A 17,642-nucleotide genomic window follows, 5' to 3' on the forward strand; every position below is an offset into this window, starting at 1 on the left:
AATGCAGCTTCTCCATGTCTGGTTCTGACTCTGGGAACTAATAAAAAACCGGATCCAGATGACCTAAGGGATCTGGAAGGTTCATACTGGGTCAGGAGGTCACTGATGTATTTTGGTCCTAAACCATTCAGAGCTTTATAGACCAGCATCAGAACTTTAAAGTCTATCCTCTGACGGACAGGCAGCCAGTGTAAAGACCTCAGAGCTGGACTGATGTGGTCCACTTTTTTGGTCTTAGTGAGGACTCGAGCAGCAGAGTTCTGAATGAGCTGTAGTTGTCTGACTGATTTTTTTTTTTAGGTAGACCTGTAAAGATGCTGTTACAGTAATCAAGCCTACTAAAGATGAATGCATGGACTAGTTTTTCCAGGTCCTGTTGAGACATCAGATCTTTTATCCTTGAAATATTCTTGAGGTGATAGTAAGCTGATTTTGTTATTGTCTTAATGTGTTTTTCTAAGTTTAGGTCTGCATCCATCACTACACCCAAATTTCTCGCCTGGTTTGTGGTTTTTAGGTGTATAGATTGAAGTTCTCTGGTGACCTGTAATCGTTTTTCTTTGGTACCAAAGACTATTACTTCAGTTTTGTTTTTGTTTAGCTGGAGAAAATTGTGGCACAACCAGTCTTTAATTTCCTCAATGCATTTACCAAGAGCCTGTACAGGGCCTCGGTCTCCTGGTGACATTGTGATATATATTTGTGTGTCATCTGCATAGCTATGATAGTTTATTTTGTTGTTCTTTATAATCTGTGCCAGTGGGAGCATGTAAATGTTAAACAGAAGGGGTCCCAAGATGGAACCTTGGGGAACACCACATGTGATACTTGTCTGCTCAGATGTGAAGTTACCTATTGATACTTAGAAAACAGGAAATACTTTGTATGTTTTGAACCAGTTTAGTACAGTTCCTGAAAGACCTGCCCAGTTCTCCAGTCATTTGAGTAATATGTTGTGGTCAACTGTATCAAATGCTGCACTGAGATCCAGTAAAACTAAGACTGACATTTTTCCACTGTCTGTGTTCAGACATATGTCATTAAACACTTTGGTCAGAGCGGTTTCAGTGCTGTGGTTCTGTCTAAAACCTGACTGGAAGGCATCATAGCAGTTATTCTGTGTTAAGAAGTAATTGAGCTGTTGAGAAACTGCTTTTAGAATTTGGTGTTGGGACTGTTGACTATTTTAAGGTTCACAATAATAGATTTAAGAGTTTTTACTGTTTCACAGTCATAGCAGCTAAAAATATTAATGTATGATAGAAAAGAGAGAAAACCAGGAGGGATTACACTTTGTTACAGTTCTGATGTGCCATGTGTGGAGTTTTTCAGCACCAATCCCCCATTAAAATGAACATTATACAATTTGGAAACACACATGGAAAATCATTTTAGAATGAGAAAGATGATGGACACAGATCCATCTCTTCACCTTACCAATTAAGCAAAACCAATTAAAACATATCGACACATATGTTAGAAGCAAGGTCATATTTGGATCGTTGAATTCTTGAAGAGAAAAAAAAACCCTAATCACCATACAGGGATGACATTTCTTCATGTATTTCTTCAATGTTACACATTTTGTCAGAGAAGAACTTTACACATTTTCAGTACTGTAAGATTATCAAAACTGGTTTAAGAAAAAAAAAGATTGTTGAATGTTAAAGTAGATCTTGTTATAGATTTCTACATTAAATTCTACTAAGGGCAGCTTGGCTTTTAAAGAAGTGAATGTGGCCGAGGCAAAGGTGCCATAAAGATGTTTCAAACCAAATCATTCTGAGTATCAAAGCAGTGACGGCGCAGGGTGCATTAGTGCATGAAAAGAGCTAAATCAGGAAACTAATGGAAACCAGTGAATAGCTGATAACAACCGCGTGCAAAGTCTTCACAGGGGAGTGAATGCGTGCAGCAGGCAGCAACTCTGTGCGATGTGATATAACTCAGATGGATCAATACTAACACAGTAGAGCCTGGTGCATCTGGCTAGGTTGTCTGCTGGGTTAAGCAGGATATGGAACACAAAAGTACATCCTAGCCTGTTTTTATTTCAAGTCTAAATAAATAAATAAATAAGTGAATATATAATTTGCTGACCTTTTGTGCATCCAGCTCATTAAGGCGCAGTTCATTTCAAAAACAGCATGCCAATTTTTGGAGAAAGCACAGCTCAGATCAAACCAATCCCAATACAATGAGTTTTTTTTTCCCTCCTCAAGCTGGGCAGTAAATGCAAACCAATCTGCCTGGATCTCAAGGTGACGTAATGCAGAGAGAGAGCAGCCATATGTGCTCTTATTTCACCAACAGTGAATCAACAGACAGGGCTGAGGCAACCTGCCAAAGAGCCTGCTTGTTCAGGAATCTATACTGTCCACACACAGAGTGGCGCGAGAAACTGCTGTTACTGTAGGCAGCAGTAACAACTGACAAACACTTCTGAATTAAAGCAATAACTGGGACGTGGCCACGAACGATCTCGAGGTCTACCTGTGGGTACCAGCTGAGTCAGCAGTAGCTGTGTGAAACAATGCTATCTACCAGTGCTGCAGGATCAGATATAAGAGTAGTACTGAGGAACAAAGCCACCGACACAACTAAAGCGACATAACACAGAAGCCACTACCATGGAGATCCCAGAAAATCACAGCCTTTAACAACAATGACATGTCAACAGGAGCATGCAGAGCAGAGGGAGACAGTGTGATGCAATCCTAAATACCATACACACACAATGCAGCATGTATCCACTTTAAGGCTGCTAGAATCAATCATTTTAAACGACTAATGAATCAGGTGGCAGTGTAATGCATTACATGTCACAAACCCACAGAGAGTTACTCTCCACCTCAGCTTCATAAAGCAGTTCAGCATCTTTCACATCACTGTTTTGGTGTTGTGGTGATTTTGACACTTTACAGTTTTGGTCCTCTCTAAATGAAAAGGCTCCGATAGCTGTGACTTACCTGCAGGCCCCTGAACAACAGACAAAGTTACCAACTGAGGATCTAGATTTGTAAAAGACCGATACACAAATAAGAGAATGACTATTGGACTTGAAAGTTATTACATCTCACGCCAGTAATGTCATTTTGAAAACATTTGATTTTGTAGCCAGATGAAACAAGGAAAGAAAAAACAAAAGACGAATGATACGCAAGCTCCAGAGCTGAAAAATTAAGCCAAAGTGGAAGTGCTAAAAACTCCAGTTCCTAAAATGGCCACTTGAGGCTGCATCCAAAAGCAAATCAATACCCAAAATGGGTATTGATTTGGATAATGGGTATTACAGGCTGGCACAAAAATGGTTTTGGTCTCTTTGGTCCCCCCTCATAACAACTAGATAAAGGTGGGGGTTTTTGTTTTGTTTTTTTAAATATAACACAGTGGGCTTGATGCTGAAGGCCAGTGGCATGTGGTGACTCTTACATAACAGCAGAGTCCATGACCACCCTAGCACTTAACCAAAAAAAAAGAAGTAAAAACAGACCATCCTGCAGTCTTTAAAAACACCAATAAGACAAATTGAATTAGATTAAAAAAATACTGCTGACAACTCTTGTATCTTGCTGTGGTGTTCCTGGACATCTTTACCTTTCTGCACTCGTTCCAAAAAAATCTTCTATAGTTATCATCAGAATATCTACTATCAACTGATGCTTGACTGGCATTCTGCTATTGATTAAGGCATAAGTTTAGAGGCACTGCCATTTTAAATAATAATAAATATACATACACAGTCAGCTGTATCCAATCCCTGTCTGCTTGGCCTCACTATCACTAATTTGAGTAATTGAACTGGACCTTTCCCCAATGTTTGTGCTGTTGTTGCCTTTTAGATCATTTAATGGAATTATTTAACAAATACTTGCTGTGAAACGCAGGCCATCCAAAAAGTCTGTCATCCAGTTCTGGCAAGTGAAACTCTTTTTACTTATTTTTTGCAATAATTACCATGAATACATGTCTATGCATTGCATAGGTCATTGATACAACTAACACTCTTTGCACTTCGCACTCTGGTCCAAATGTGGTCACCTTGCCAACAAAACACCACCCCACCATGAGGGCAGACAAAATGTTAAGGTTTAGGTTTCAAAACATGGAGCCCAAAAGCCAGTTTAGGAGGCCACGGTAAATATATCCATTAAAAAAATAAATTAAAAAAATACAGTCACAGTTGCAGCTGGGAAAGGTGCTCCTTCTGTTCTGCTATTCCGCTGTAAGCCGGAGGGCAACTCTAACCAACCTGCAACAGGTGGAAACTGTTCCACCTCTCTGCACTGAGCTCACCAAGGCTGCAGAGCAGAACTGCGACAGTCTACACCTGTACTCCAAGATGGTAGCGTTGGGGCTAACTTTAGAAAGACTTGCAAGCCCCAATTACACTAATCTGTTTATTTCTTGTAAAGCAGGCTGCTTGAAGGAAAAAAAAAAAACCTTACACACAATAGTGTGTATGGTACCTTGCAGCACACAGGAACACATAACCTTGATGGATGAATTAAAAACTGCCAGAAAGGTGAATGTGGGTACATTTTGTGCTCTCTCTCTGTGTAGGTGATTTGTGAATGAGAACTGCAGCTGACAGGCCTTCTGCCTCACAGGCTGCTCTCTCCTCAGGGGTCACAGAAACCAGAGGTTTCTCTCCACCTCACAGAAACCCAAGCTGGGCCCATACGCTTGCCTCCGGGGTCACTGATGGCATCCAACCCCCTCCAGAAGAGGGCTGCAGCTCGGCCGATGGCCTAACAGCTCGCAGAGAGAGCACACATGCTCTAATTCCCATACACAGATACACACGCACTGCATGCATAACACCCGAGCATACGGCATTCACAAAGCACACTTGCACGCTTTTCTGCCAACATGTTTTCCTCTGCGTATACACACAGACACGCACACACACCCACACCCGCACACCCACACAGGGTGAGTGTATCCTTTCATTAACAAGGATGAGAGTCAATTTCCGCTCCTGTCGTGTTAGGCTGGCCGCTGGTGGGGAGGAAATCTGTTTGTTGATGGCAGTTTTGACATTCAAGCTAGCGTCTCTGTGGCTGGGGGAAGCCCTGTTTGTCCTGATTGATGATCAGGACAAACAGAGGGTCTCCTACTGCATGACTACCTAGAATACTGTCACCCTCATCAACACATACACGTAAGAGTGTGTGTGTGCGCGCATCCTTGCACACGTCAGTGCTTGGACCTAAAGTAGGATGTACATAATACATACGTGAGCTTTATAAGTGAAGAATCTTATTTATTACTGCTGTAGTTGCTTAGAGTTAAGAAAAAAAAAAGGGATTTGTCAGGCGCGAGGAGTTTGATGATATATTACATTGGGAAGAGATCTGTTCCAGTGCAATTTCAGCATTATATACTGTAGCCAGTGTAGAGGATAGGAAACAGTCATTTCCTATTTCAAACTTGAACCGCAGTGGCTCGCCAGAAGCAAGTAGTTATAGTCTTGTTACTTAAAAATACGCACTAAAACCAAGTCATTGGTGATCATTTAAGTCGACAAAACAGTGTAAAACCACCAACAAAAAGCTTTAAACGTAATAGTATGATGAAATGTATAAATATAAAATATATATACATTTCTTTGTAAGTGGTGTGTTTGGTGTTGGTTGAGACTTCTACAATCACAGCGTAAGGGTGGGAGAAAAAAAATCGATACAGCATAGTACTGCAGTGTTTGGATGGCAATATTGTATCGATGGTGAGACACCAAATATCGATATTTTATTAAATAAATTAAAATGGTCTTGGAGTACTGTGAAAAGAGAGCTCATCTCATGTAGCACTGAGATAACTTACATGAAATCAGCACGACCGAAAAACCACCCTACGATGGACACAGCTGACAATGTGAATTCAGAGCAACCAAATGGCGCTATCACAGTGAAATTCTATGTAGACACAACAGATATGAGTTTCAACAATTTATTAATTAAAAATAAATTGTTGAGATATATCTATCGATCTATCTCTCTCTCTCTCTCTATATATATATATATATATATATATATATATATATATATATATATATATATAGATATATATATATATATATATATATATATATATATATATATATATAGATATATATATATATATAGATATATATATATATATATATATATATATATATATATATATATATATATATATATATATATATATATATAGATATATATATATATATAGATATATATATATATATATATATATCTATCTCTCTCATTAAACAGACTGCCAATAACTATCAACTTGACCACATGCAATCACAGACTGATATCAGACTGACTCGGTCTTATATCAGTATTACAGCAGGTTTTAGTAAGAGTTTTGATACAGTTGAAAAGCTCATTTTGCAGTAAATTTGACATAAACCTATTGCACAGGATAACACAGATCTTGATAAAAGTTAACTTTCAAACTTCATAATTTGCAGTTACAAAAAAAGATGGTAAATTGCAATATATTTTACTGCAATAGTCAGCAAGAAGCAAAATGTTTAAAAAAATAAATATCATAATATCATATCATTGTGGGGTGCTCTAGTGGTATGTCAGATGTCATCTTTCAAAATTATGGTCAAGAAAGAAAAAGATTTGGGTAATGTATCTAATAGCTTACAACTTTATTTTGAAAAATAAATCTGGATCCCAATGGGTATAAGAACAGTTCACCCTGCCCGGGATAGGGTTACCGGGTCCCCACCCTGGAGCCTGGCCCAAGGAGGGTGTCCAAGGTCCAGCGTCTGGTGGCTGGGCCTTAATCCATGGGGCCCAGCCGGGAACAGCCCAAAAAGAGGGCCATAGGTCCATCCTCCTGTAGGCCCACCACCTGCAGGAGGCACCGTAAGGGTTGGGTGCAATGTGTATAGGCAGACAGAAATGGAGGCCCTGGTGGACCGATGTCTGGTTACCAAGACTAGCAAATTGGGACATGAAATGTTACCTCTCTGGTGGGGAAGGAGCCTGGGTTAGTGCGTGAGGTTGAGAGGTACCAGCTAGATATAGTCAGACTCACCTCACCGCACAGCTTGGGCTCTGGAACCAGTCTCCTGGAAAGGGGCTGGACTCTGTCTCAGTCTGGAGTTACCCTTGGTGAGAGGCGGCGGGCTGGAGTGGGTATCCTAGTATCCGATCGGCTTGGTGCCTGTACGTTGGGGATTCTCAAGGTGGACGAGAGGGTTTGTTCCTTGCACCTTTGGGTCGCGGAACGCGTCCCGACTGTCATTGGCGCTTATGTGCCAAACAACAGTTCTGAGTACTTCTTGGAGTCCCTGGGCGGGGTGCTTGAGGGTGCTCCACCCGGGGACTTCTTTGTGGGACTTCGGAAGCAGCTGATGGGTACCGACAGGCCAAGAGAAAGAGGAATGCGGCTTGGGCAGGGGCTGAGGCAAAAACTCGGGTGTGGGAAGAGAACGGGGGGGGAAAAAAAAAAGACTTTCAGACTGCCTCGAAGAGATTCTGGCAAAGCGTCAGGCGACTCAGGAGTTATAAGCAGTGCTCTACCTACACTGTGTATAGTGTGGGTGGAGCGCTGCTGATTTCATCTGAACAACATTCAACTGACTCTACAATGCTGCGTGGAGATCAGGGGTGGTTCATCTTTAAGAAGAGTGACAGGAGGGTATGTTCCAACTATAGGGGGAATCAAACTCCTCAGCCTCCCTGGGAAAGTCTTTGCCAGGGTGCTGGACAGGAGAATCCGCTTAACAACAGCGCTTAATATTGTAGGGTAAGGATCATACAATAATAGAGAAAACCCCAACAAGCAAGCTTTTGGCAACAGTGGGAAGGAAAAACTCACTTTTAACAGGAAGAAACCTCCAGCAGAAAAAGCCTCAGCAACGGGCCACCATTTGCCTCGACTGGTTGGGGGTGAGTGTCTCTCATCCCCAACCAGTCGAGGAAACACTGTGGAAGAGAGTCAGAATTTCAGTCGTGTAACTTACTGACAAATAGATGTAATGCTTACATGATTAACATACTATTTAATTTTTTTTTTCCATTTAAACTCAAAAAGGTCCAGACTGATGAAGAAGTCTACTAGGGCTGGGCCATATTATACCGTTCACGGTAATACCGGTATAATGTTAGGCAACGATAGGAAAATGACATATCGCAATAGAATATGAGTAAAACGCGCATGCGCAGTGCCTTTGTTTTCATACGCACATGGCCGATTGTTGAGTGAAACAGATGAACCAGAATTGGTTTGTAAAAATGGTGCAACTTCAGTGATGTGGAACTGGTTTGGAGTTTGTCCGTCAGATACACGACAAAGCACATTTTTTTGCAGAACATGCAAGCGGGCCGTCGTTATTGCCGTATTTGTCGGACTAAGATGCTCTTAAATCTGGGAGTAATCTGGGTCCTAAACTCCGTATGCTTCAGGTCAAACGAACACTGCAGCATCACTGAGAGTTAAAAACTGTCTAAATTCTTTCATCTTTAATAAAACGATCAGCGTTGCTGCTTTACCAGGTGTAACTATGAAGTTTAACTTCCAGGCATCCATGAAAACAGAATTTATTACATTTAACGGAGTTAGAAGTTAGCAGGAAGCTAGCGGAAGTTAGCTCGCTAGTTTCGCTAGTTACCTAAGCATGAAATAGCATGTTCTGACTGAGAGATTTCTGAAAAAATTCAAACGTACAGCTCTGCTATCACGTCCAACATAAATGAAGACAGGAAACTAAACAGCATTGACGTTTGTAGGGTTACTGAAGTTGGGCTAGCTGGTATATTATGATGTGCTACGTGATCGCTAGCGACACAGCTATGTTAGCTTAACATAAACAGTCAAGCTGGAGGATGAACACTAACACTTTTCCACTTATAAAAGTTAACGTTAAGGTTCCTGATAGTTAGAGACAAATGCAATCGCATGGCAGGATGCTGTAAACGGACCAAACTTCAGTCAGGAGAACAACTGAGATAATCCATCCACAATATGAGGTTAGTCATTAATATACTGCAACAACATGGGAATAGAGCAGCTGTGATAGAATACAGCATTAATGAATCAATGGTACAGAAGTGGAGGAAGCAAGAAGAACGAGTTGAATAAAGTTTGATTTATCTGACTGCTTTGTTTCGCTTAATGTGCCTTATAATCCCGTGCACCTTATGGTCCGAAAAATACGTACTGCACACTGCAGTTTAATGTTGCAAAGCACCTCTTTTTAACTGCAGTGGATATTATACATGGTTATGCTCAGGATATGTCAGCCCATTTCTACTGGAAATGCCTTTTGGTTAAACTTTCAGCAAGGAATTTGCATTTACACTGTTAAATTTTTATATAGCTGTAATGCACATAAAAACCAGCTTCTTGTTTAAGTGAAATAAATGGAAGGTTGTCTTTTTGCGCTAGTAATGTTGTGGAGTTGTATTTTGTCTCGCATCAATTATATCGTCAGTTATATCGTTATCGCAAATTTTCAAATATATATCGTGATAAATATTTTTGGCCATATCGCCCTGCTCTAAAGTCTACACTTGTTTAATACATTTTGACTTCTTAACCTGGAACACTTCACCTGCTACCAAGGACACTAGTGACTGGCACCTGAGTGACAAGGTGCCTACTGGTGACTCCCTTAAGAACAGGGAGCATGAATATCAATGTTGTCCTCGCTGGCTTCACTGCCCTTGCTGAACAGAGGAACCTGTGAAAAGGACGTAGCAAAAACTATGCCATTTTATAACATAGCAGCACAACGTGGGACTTCATAACACCCACTGAGACTCTGCATGCTGCATAAATGTTTACCATACCACCACTGTACGTGTTAAGAACCAGGTGCCTTGCCTTTTGAGCTCCACTCAACATGTTCTCTCCCTCTCCCTCTCTCGTGGCAAAGCCAGTGAAAGCTATTTGGGCTTAGTGCCTATCAATGCCACAGTGAGGCCATTATGCTCCTGCTTGAACATCAGGCCCGATAGGAGTGACGCTAATCTACAGGGATCCATTACAAACTAACAGGAATTACAGCATAATGGTGATAATGATGGTTTTGTTTATGCTTGATACACTGGCAGACATCAGGCGCTTGGTAAGTTGTTCTGGATAAAAGTGCATTACAGCTGTAGTCAACAATAATGTTCCTGAACATATGTTTCCACTTCATTGCTTGTCATCACCTAATAATATGACAATAATAAGTGAACCTACAGCTACTTCCCACGATGCTTCTCTAATGGCTGTTTTAGACACGCTGGTCCTTCTGTCTTCTGTGAGGTCCAGAATGTGTGTATACACACACACACACACACACACACACACACACACACACACACACACACACACACACACACTACCTTTAGGCAATATAGACAATAGAGCATCCAAGAAAATGAACTTATCAGCAGATCATCTCTAGGAAATGAAAACTGAATCAACAGGGCTGAAACATACAGTAATATTTCAATGAACCATGTAGGGCTGTATTTTAAATCAATATTTTTTTATACTTTTTTCCAACATTTTTTTTCTGTACTCTCAGGAAAAAAATGTTCAACATAATTTTTGAGTTCATGGTGATGTGAGTGTACAAATCTTTTTTTAAAATCCTATATGATGGCAAATCTTCCAATGTGAGATGAGGTCTTTTGACTTTGAAAAAAATCCACTGTATAATCCTGGTTCATTTCAGTTTAATCACTCTAAAGAAACAAACAAACAAACAAACAAAAAACTGAGTGTGTAGAAGTGTTCCAGCTCTCATAGAGCAAAAGGAAGGTTACACTCTGGAAAGGCTTTCTCGGGGCTAACACAGAGAAACTGACAATTCAATGTCTTTGGATTGTGAGAAGAGGCTGGAGCACCCAGAGACAACTGGATTTAAGCAGTGAACCTTTCTTGCTGTGAGGTAACAGGTCACTGTGCCACCCCAATGTGCAGTATTATTTGTTAATTTCTTTCAGAAATGCGCTCATCCTTTTACATGCTTTAATGCATGTACATGCATGAGTCATTACTTTTGAGCCTCACGTCACTACTTGCTAGTATCTCCTCACATGCCTTCATAGCCTGGTGAGATCTAAAAGTGGTTTGTTTGGGGGGTTTTTGGCTTTAAGTGGTAAAACCAAAAAAGTTTAGTCTTTTGACTTTAATGATTTTCTTGCATATTTTGTAAAGTATTGTGCTTTGAAGGGTATTAAAGCAGCTCTCTTTTCAGGGACAAACTCACCACCCGAGGCTGACGCTAGGGCTGCTCGATTATGGCAAAAATGATAATCACGATTATTTTCACTGAAATTGAGATCTCGATTATTTGACGATATTTATTTAACAATAACAATGAATGGCTAATACGTCGGGTTCCGTGTCGGCTCGTAGCCGAAAAATAGCTTTACTTTGTTGTCTGGGTCAAGTTTTAGACAGAGAGAGGATTTTAAAGGCTGCTCCAACGGAACTTATTGTTTCGGAGGAAAACACGAACACAGTGTACAGTCGAGTCTTAATAGCTTACTTACAACTGGGCTCATCAGGCACTCTTCTTGGCTGCAGTGGTTATTATTATATTTACATGCTTCCAGCTCCCGTTTCTGCTCGATGATAACTCCTACTTTTCCACTCTCCTTTTTCTCCCTCCTGGCGCTCACAGACACATAACGTGTATGGTAGTCCATTCTCCCTGCAGTATGGACTACACTGCCCATGAGGCTACATTCTTTAGGACTATGCCTGTAGCATTCTGCCTATTAGATTAGCACAACAACAACAACAACAACAAAAAGGCGCTCTCTCACCCAGGAAACACGCAGAGAGAGCGTCACCCTGTTACCATGGCAACCGTAACGCTGCCGCCTGGAACAACAGAACATAGCTGTCAAACAAAACCCAAACAGTCCTGACCCGCGACAATATGAAACAGGAAAATACCGCCGTGTAATCCATTTATTTCAACAAAGTAACTGTATTCTACATACCACCTTTTTAAACGGTAACTGTAACGGAATGCAGTTACTCATATTTTGTATTTTAAATACGTAACGGCGGTACATGTATTCCGTTACTCCCCAACACTGTTTGTAGTGTTGCTCTGTGGTGCAGCTACGACACCATAGCAAAGTTTCCACACTATGTCTACTTGATCCACGTCTGACTCCGCGAACCCATGTTTCCACACCACTGAAGTAGTTTTACCTCGCTTTTCAACCAACGGCATTCTTTCTTTAGCAGCCATTATCCTCTCCTCTCCAAATAACGTCTGCTTAGCTTTCCTCGGGTACTCTTAATTGATGTGACGCGTGTTCAAAACGCAGAGAGGTGCGCTCGATTTGCCACCTCGCGAGAGTAAAGCACGAGGGAGGTGCTAATAATCGGCTCAGTCATTTTTAATGATCGTTGAAAGCCCAGATCGTAATCGAGATTAAAATTCGATTAATTGAGCAGCCCTAGCTGACGCGCTTCTCTGATTCTCAGATACGTTTCTGGGTTTGTGTCGTTGTGTACAACGATTGCGGGATTGTGTCACTGTATCATTAATCCAATGAAATTACACTCATCACATCCATCCATCCATCTTCTTCCGCTTATCTGGGGCCACGTTGCGGGGGGCAGCAGTTTTAGCAGAGAAGCCCAGACCTCCCTCTTACCAGCCACCCCCTCCAGCTTGTCCGGAGGAACACCAAGGCATTCCCAGGCCAGCTGTGAAATATAATCTCTCCAGGGTGTCCTCGGTCTGCCCCAGGTCCTCCTCCCGGTGAGACATGCCCAGAACACTTCACCCAGGAGGCATCCTTATCAGATGGCCGAACCACCTAAACTGGCTCCTTTCGATGTGGAGAGCAGCAGCTCTACTCTGAGGGCCCCGCGGATGGCTGAATTTATCACCCCATCAGTAAGGGAGAGGCCAGCCACCCTTCAGAGGAAGTCCATTTCTGCGATCTCATTCTTTCGGTCACTACCCACAGCTTGTGACCATAGGTGAGGGTAGGGACGTAGATCGACCGGTACAGTGCTTTTACACTCAGCTCTCTCTTCACCACGACAAACCAGTACAGCATCCGCATCACTACAGCCGCAGCACCAATCCGACTGTCGATCTCCCGCTCCCTTCTCCCGTCACTCGTGAAAAAGACTCTGAGATACTTAAACTCCACTTGGGGCAGGAACTCGTCCCTGACCCGGAGTGGGCACTCCACCCTTTTCTTTTGTTTGTTTGTTGCCACTGCAGGAGAATTACACATTAAGGTAATGAATTATTCATAATCAAAGGTTTATTCAAGACCAAGAGTAAAATCTACTTTGTACAACTGGGAGAGGTGAACTGACACACACACACTGAGGCTGAGTTTCACCACTGAATCATGGGCTCAACAGGTGCTGCTCTCAGCTAGTTATCAGGTGTCCTGAGCACCATCAGGGCTCTCTGGAAATTGTAGTTAATCTGAAGTGTTCCTATTGATTTTTGTCAAAGCCGTTATTTTTTCTTTTGAAATTCAAAATTAGGATTTGCAGTATTGATTACCGTATCCTTACTGAGCATGTGGGTGTTACCAAGAGCATGGCCTCCTAAACCATTAGAATTTAAAACAGAGTTTACTGACATGAAAATTTGAATTTTTAAAAATGTGACATTACGATTTCTAAGCATATTCATATCTATTATTTACAGGAGTTGATCACATATGATTTTGTTTTATTAGGTAAAAAAAAAAAAAAGGTAAAAAAAGGGGGAAAAAAAAGCATACAGACTAGCTACATTTAAATTGTATTTAATTTGTGGTATGCTGACACAGACTCTTAAAATGATCTCCTCCACATTTATGAAAGCATTATAGACTGATTTTAAAAAAAATAGAAAAGTAATCTACTGAGAAACTTTTTTTCACATTTCATTTTATTCTAATTAATAATAATTAAGATAGCAGAAAATAATTAGCGAACAGAAATTTTCTCTTACTAGAAAGTCAAATAACATCTAGGCAACACTGAACTCAAGTTTCATTTTGGAACTGTTTTCCAACCATGAATAAACGTAGAAATACTAACAGTTATTCAACGGGTAATGTTTGCTAGGACACTGCTTCAGTAACGTTGAGGTCTGGGCTCTAAGGAGGCCAGTCCATGACTGAGTGCTCCACAATGTGCCTTGTAGACCATTTCTGATAAGGCTTTGGTGAACAGAGGGGTCAACTGAAGGCACAAATGCATTTCTCAGGGCCTTTCTCAGGTCTTTGCCGGACTTTCTCTGATTTCTTAAGCGCAATTTTTAGATACTGCTGTACTTTTTACTACTTCTTTTGTCCTGCACTTGTCCAGATTCCTCAATTTTTTTTTTTAAGAAGACATTGGACACCATGCCAAGATATGCCAAACTGTTATCTTTGTCATTTTCATGTGTTTTTCCAAAATGCTGCTAGTAACAAAGTGCGTAAATTGTTCATTATGTGTATACACTAAACAGGTTCAACCCTTTATAGCTTAACAAACAAGAAAGCAAAAAAACAAACCAAAAAAACCCTAAACAAAACAAAAAACACAACAACACGCTCCCCATAAAATAGTTAGATTGAGATACTGGACTAAAAATAAGTAAAACAGCAGTGAATTCTGTAAAGCTCAGGAGAACAATTGCTTGTAGCCACCTTTAAAAAGAAAAATTACAAAAAAAATCTGATCATTGGAAGGAGATATGGACTGACTCAAGATTGCACTTGAACAGAATTGACTAAATTAACTAAAACTAAATAATTTTGTGAACAACAAAGCAACAGATATAATTAATTATTATATCTGTTAAAATAATTAATATATAATATAATAATTATATATTATTATTATTATTATTATTATAATATATAATAATATAATATTATATCTGTTAAAATAATCAATTATTTTTCAGTCATTTGTGTTATACCTTTATGAATTATCTGCTGGTCCCTTGAGAAGTAAACGTCAGAGGTGCAGCTATTAAATGGACAATCGACAAATGAAACAAGAACACCAGAACTCAGTCATTTTCCTCTGCTCCAGCACAACATGGATCTTAGGTTCCAAAGTCTACTTTAAGCCCTGATCATGACACACGTTAAACTACATGAGATTAATGGGAATCCTTTCAAAAAGAGGCTTTAGTTAATATTTACAGCAACACAAACAGCTTTATGCTTCAAAAATATTAAGCTGTGCTTTCATTTATTTATCCTATAACTGACAGGAGCTGCCTCTGCTCCTTTTGGGAGTGAGTGAGTGATTGATGCAGGCACGCAACATCACCACTGACTGCTGGAAGACCCAGTGCTGCACTGTTGTCCCCTGCGCACCCTTCACAAGGTGAAGCACAGGGGGAAGAGAAGATTATAATAAACAACCACAGTCACAGCCCCAAGGCTTTAACATGAAGCCTTTCCAGGGAATGCAAAAATCTGACCCTTTCACTACAAAGCGAGACATGACCATGTGAGACGTGTAAAAACGAAACTATGAAGCAAACTGCTTTACCCAGCTTGACTCATGATGAGCATTAATTTATGACTGTGATCCATTAGTATTTCCTAGAAACATGTTTCACTTCAGCAGGAGCAGAAATACATGTTTACGATGAGGTTACAAGAAAACCACCAAAAACTGAACCCCAATTCAGTCATTTAGTAAAAGGAAATAACATGAAACGTTTGAAGGAACAATTGGATTTAGATAATCAGTGACTATTCTTCCCCCCCCCCCCCCCCCCCCAAAAAAAAAAAGAAAAGAAATACTGAACCAGTGCATTGTCCCAAGCTCCAGTTTACTTTCAGAAATGCTGTCTTGGAAGGATTAACTAACAACACTGTTGTTTTTGTAGCAAAGTCAGCAGCCACAGCTGTCCCCAGATGCCCTGGAATCCAGCATCATTTTTAGCTCTGAGCAGTACAATAAATCTTGCCCTTTTGTAGGTACACACCATTTTCATCTCAACTAGTAATTAGCAACTGGTGCTACAGAAATCCAAACATACAACACAGGGACAGTAAAGTTTATCCATTTGGCAACCACACTGACATACAAATCAAGCCCACCAATTTAAGCTCAGTTGTGATTATGTAACATTATCGGTGCTTTGATTTTGTTTGTTTTTTTTCTTTTTTTGAGGGGGGGGGGGATTCTTCTCACGCATGATGTCATATTGGATTCTTTGCCAAGCAGGTTATGCAGAAATGTCCGAGCAAGGGGAAGGCGTTATGCAGACAGCGCAGCTGGTAGCCTTTTTCCGTTGCGTGTAGCGTGAGTCCGTTCAGAAAATCTCGCATTTTACTCCATGTTGCTCACAACGGTATGACGAAAATCATTAAAAAAAAATAAATAAATAAAAAATAAAAATAAAAAAATGGGGGGGGGGGGGTGATCCTGAACATACAGGGTTGTCTTTCTACACAAAAATGGAAATAAAAGTCCTCGTAGGTGGATGCTACACTGACCACAAAAAAGTGAGAAAGAAACGTAGTGTTCTTGAGCATGCGCACTTTCAGAAGAATTAATAAATATTGAAGTGCCAGATTTTTTTGAATGAAGACTAGTTTGCTACAAACGAGGCGCAAAGAGCTGCTGAAGCCCCGAGCAACATCACGCGCTGCCGACTCAAACACTGACTAATCAATAACAAACCATGAGCAGTGATTCACACCTGTGTAAAACAGCAAGTTTGGGGGCTTTTAAATGGAGTGACTGGGTGAAAGGAGATAGCTGTTGCGATTTAAGGCACTGAATACTCGCACAGCAGCGTTTTCAAGCCGCAGCCCTGCCACAACAAGGAAATACAGATTTAGCAAAACACCCAGGACACGCAGAGGCAGACCACTCCAATTTTTCCACATAATGCCACACAGAGCCAAGGTGAGCTACTACGTTCAGCGTCAAGTTTACTGAAAAAAAACCCACCATCCACGTGATTTCAAAATAAAACGGCGTCGTAAAAAAACCCCAAACATTTCTCCTCCTGTGGGTTGTTTTTTTTTTTTTTCAACCACAGCTCCGCGCTGTTCACTTCACACACAATTTTAACACCACCCAGCTGCTTTTATCCCCAGTTACCCACGTATTCTACGGCACAAGCCGTTTATTTAAGCTGAAATCAATGCACTTCCTGTCCCTTTATGTTCACTTCTGACCGACTTGCCGCAGCTCACCACCATCACCTCCTCCCTCTCGCAGACAATGAATGAAGCCAGTTTGGGGAATGGGCAAGCCCACCAGCAGCTCAGGTAGCCGCGTACATTTCTATCGAGCGAGCAGGAAACATTACAAACGCATGAAAGCGTCCTCTGACTGCTCTGCCCGTGCTAGTCACCATATGTTGACTATATTTTCATTTTACTATTCACAACAAATAGCGACAAGAAAAAACACGCTGGATTACAACTATTCAGCAACGGCGTGTACCATGCTACAAATACACTAAAATAGCACAACAAATGGTAATATTTCAAACAACGCCCCCTTGACACCATATATGAGCTTACATTACCTGCAGGATGCTCAACTTCACTTCCCTGCGGTGCGTCCACTGCTTCACCAGCTGCGTTAAGTCAACCGAGGTTGTCCGAGAGGAGACAGGAAATGACCAGATTTGCGTTCAAACTAAAAGCGAAAAAATCCATGCCATTAGTCTTGTGGCGTTGACG

The 17,642-nt window shown here is 40.9% G+C and overlaps 1 protein-coding gene across 4 annotated transcripts in view; it reads right to left on the bottom strand.

Annotated features, from left to right (window-relative positions):
- Positions 1–17,642, bottom strand: part of hivep3a (HIVEP zinc finger 3a) — a 56,283-nt gene that overhangs the window by 38,212 nt on the left and 429 nt on the right. For 3 of the 4 annotated variants that reach the window (XM_065471315.1, XM_065471311.1, XM_065471316.1), the window contains exon 2: positions 17,486–17,598. The gene's annotated coding sequence lies outside the window, so the exon portion shown is untranslated. Of the gene's footprint in view, positions 1–7,044; positions 7,243–17,485; positions 17,599–17,642 lie in introns of those variants that run through there. The other variant, XM_065471318.1, reaches the window with a different exon arrangement.

This window comes from Pelmatolapia mariae, linkage group LG22, assembly GCF_036321145.2.
Source record: "Pelmatolapia mariae isolate MD_Pm_ZW linkage group LG22, Pm_UMD_F_2, whole genome shotgun sequence".
NCBI lineage: Eukaryota > Metazoa > Chordata > Actinopteri > Cichliformes > Cichlidae > Pelmatolapia > Pelmatolapia mariae.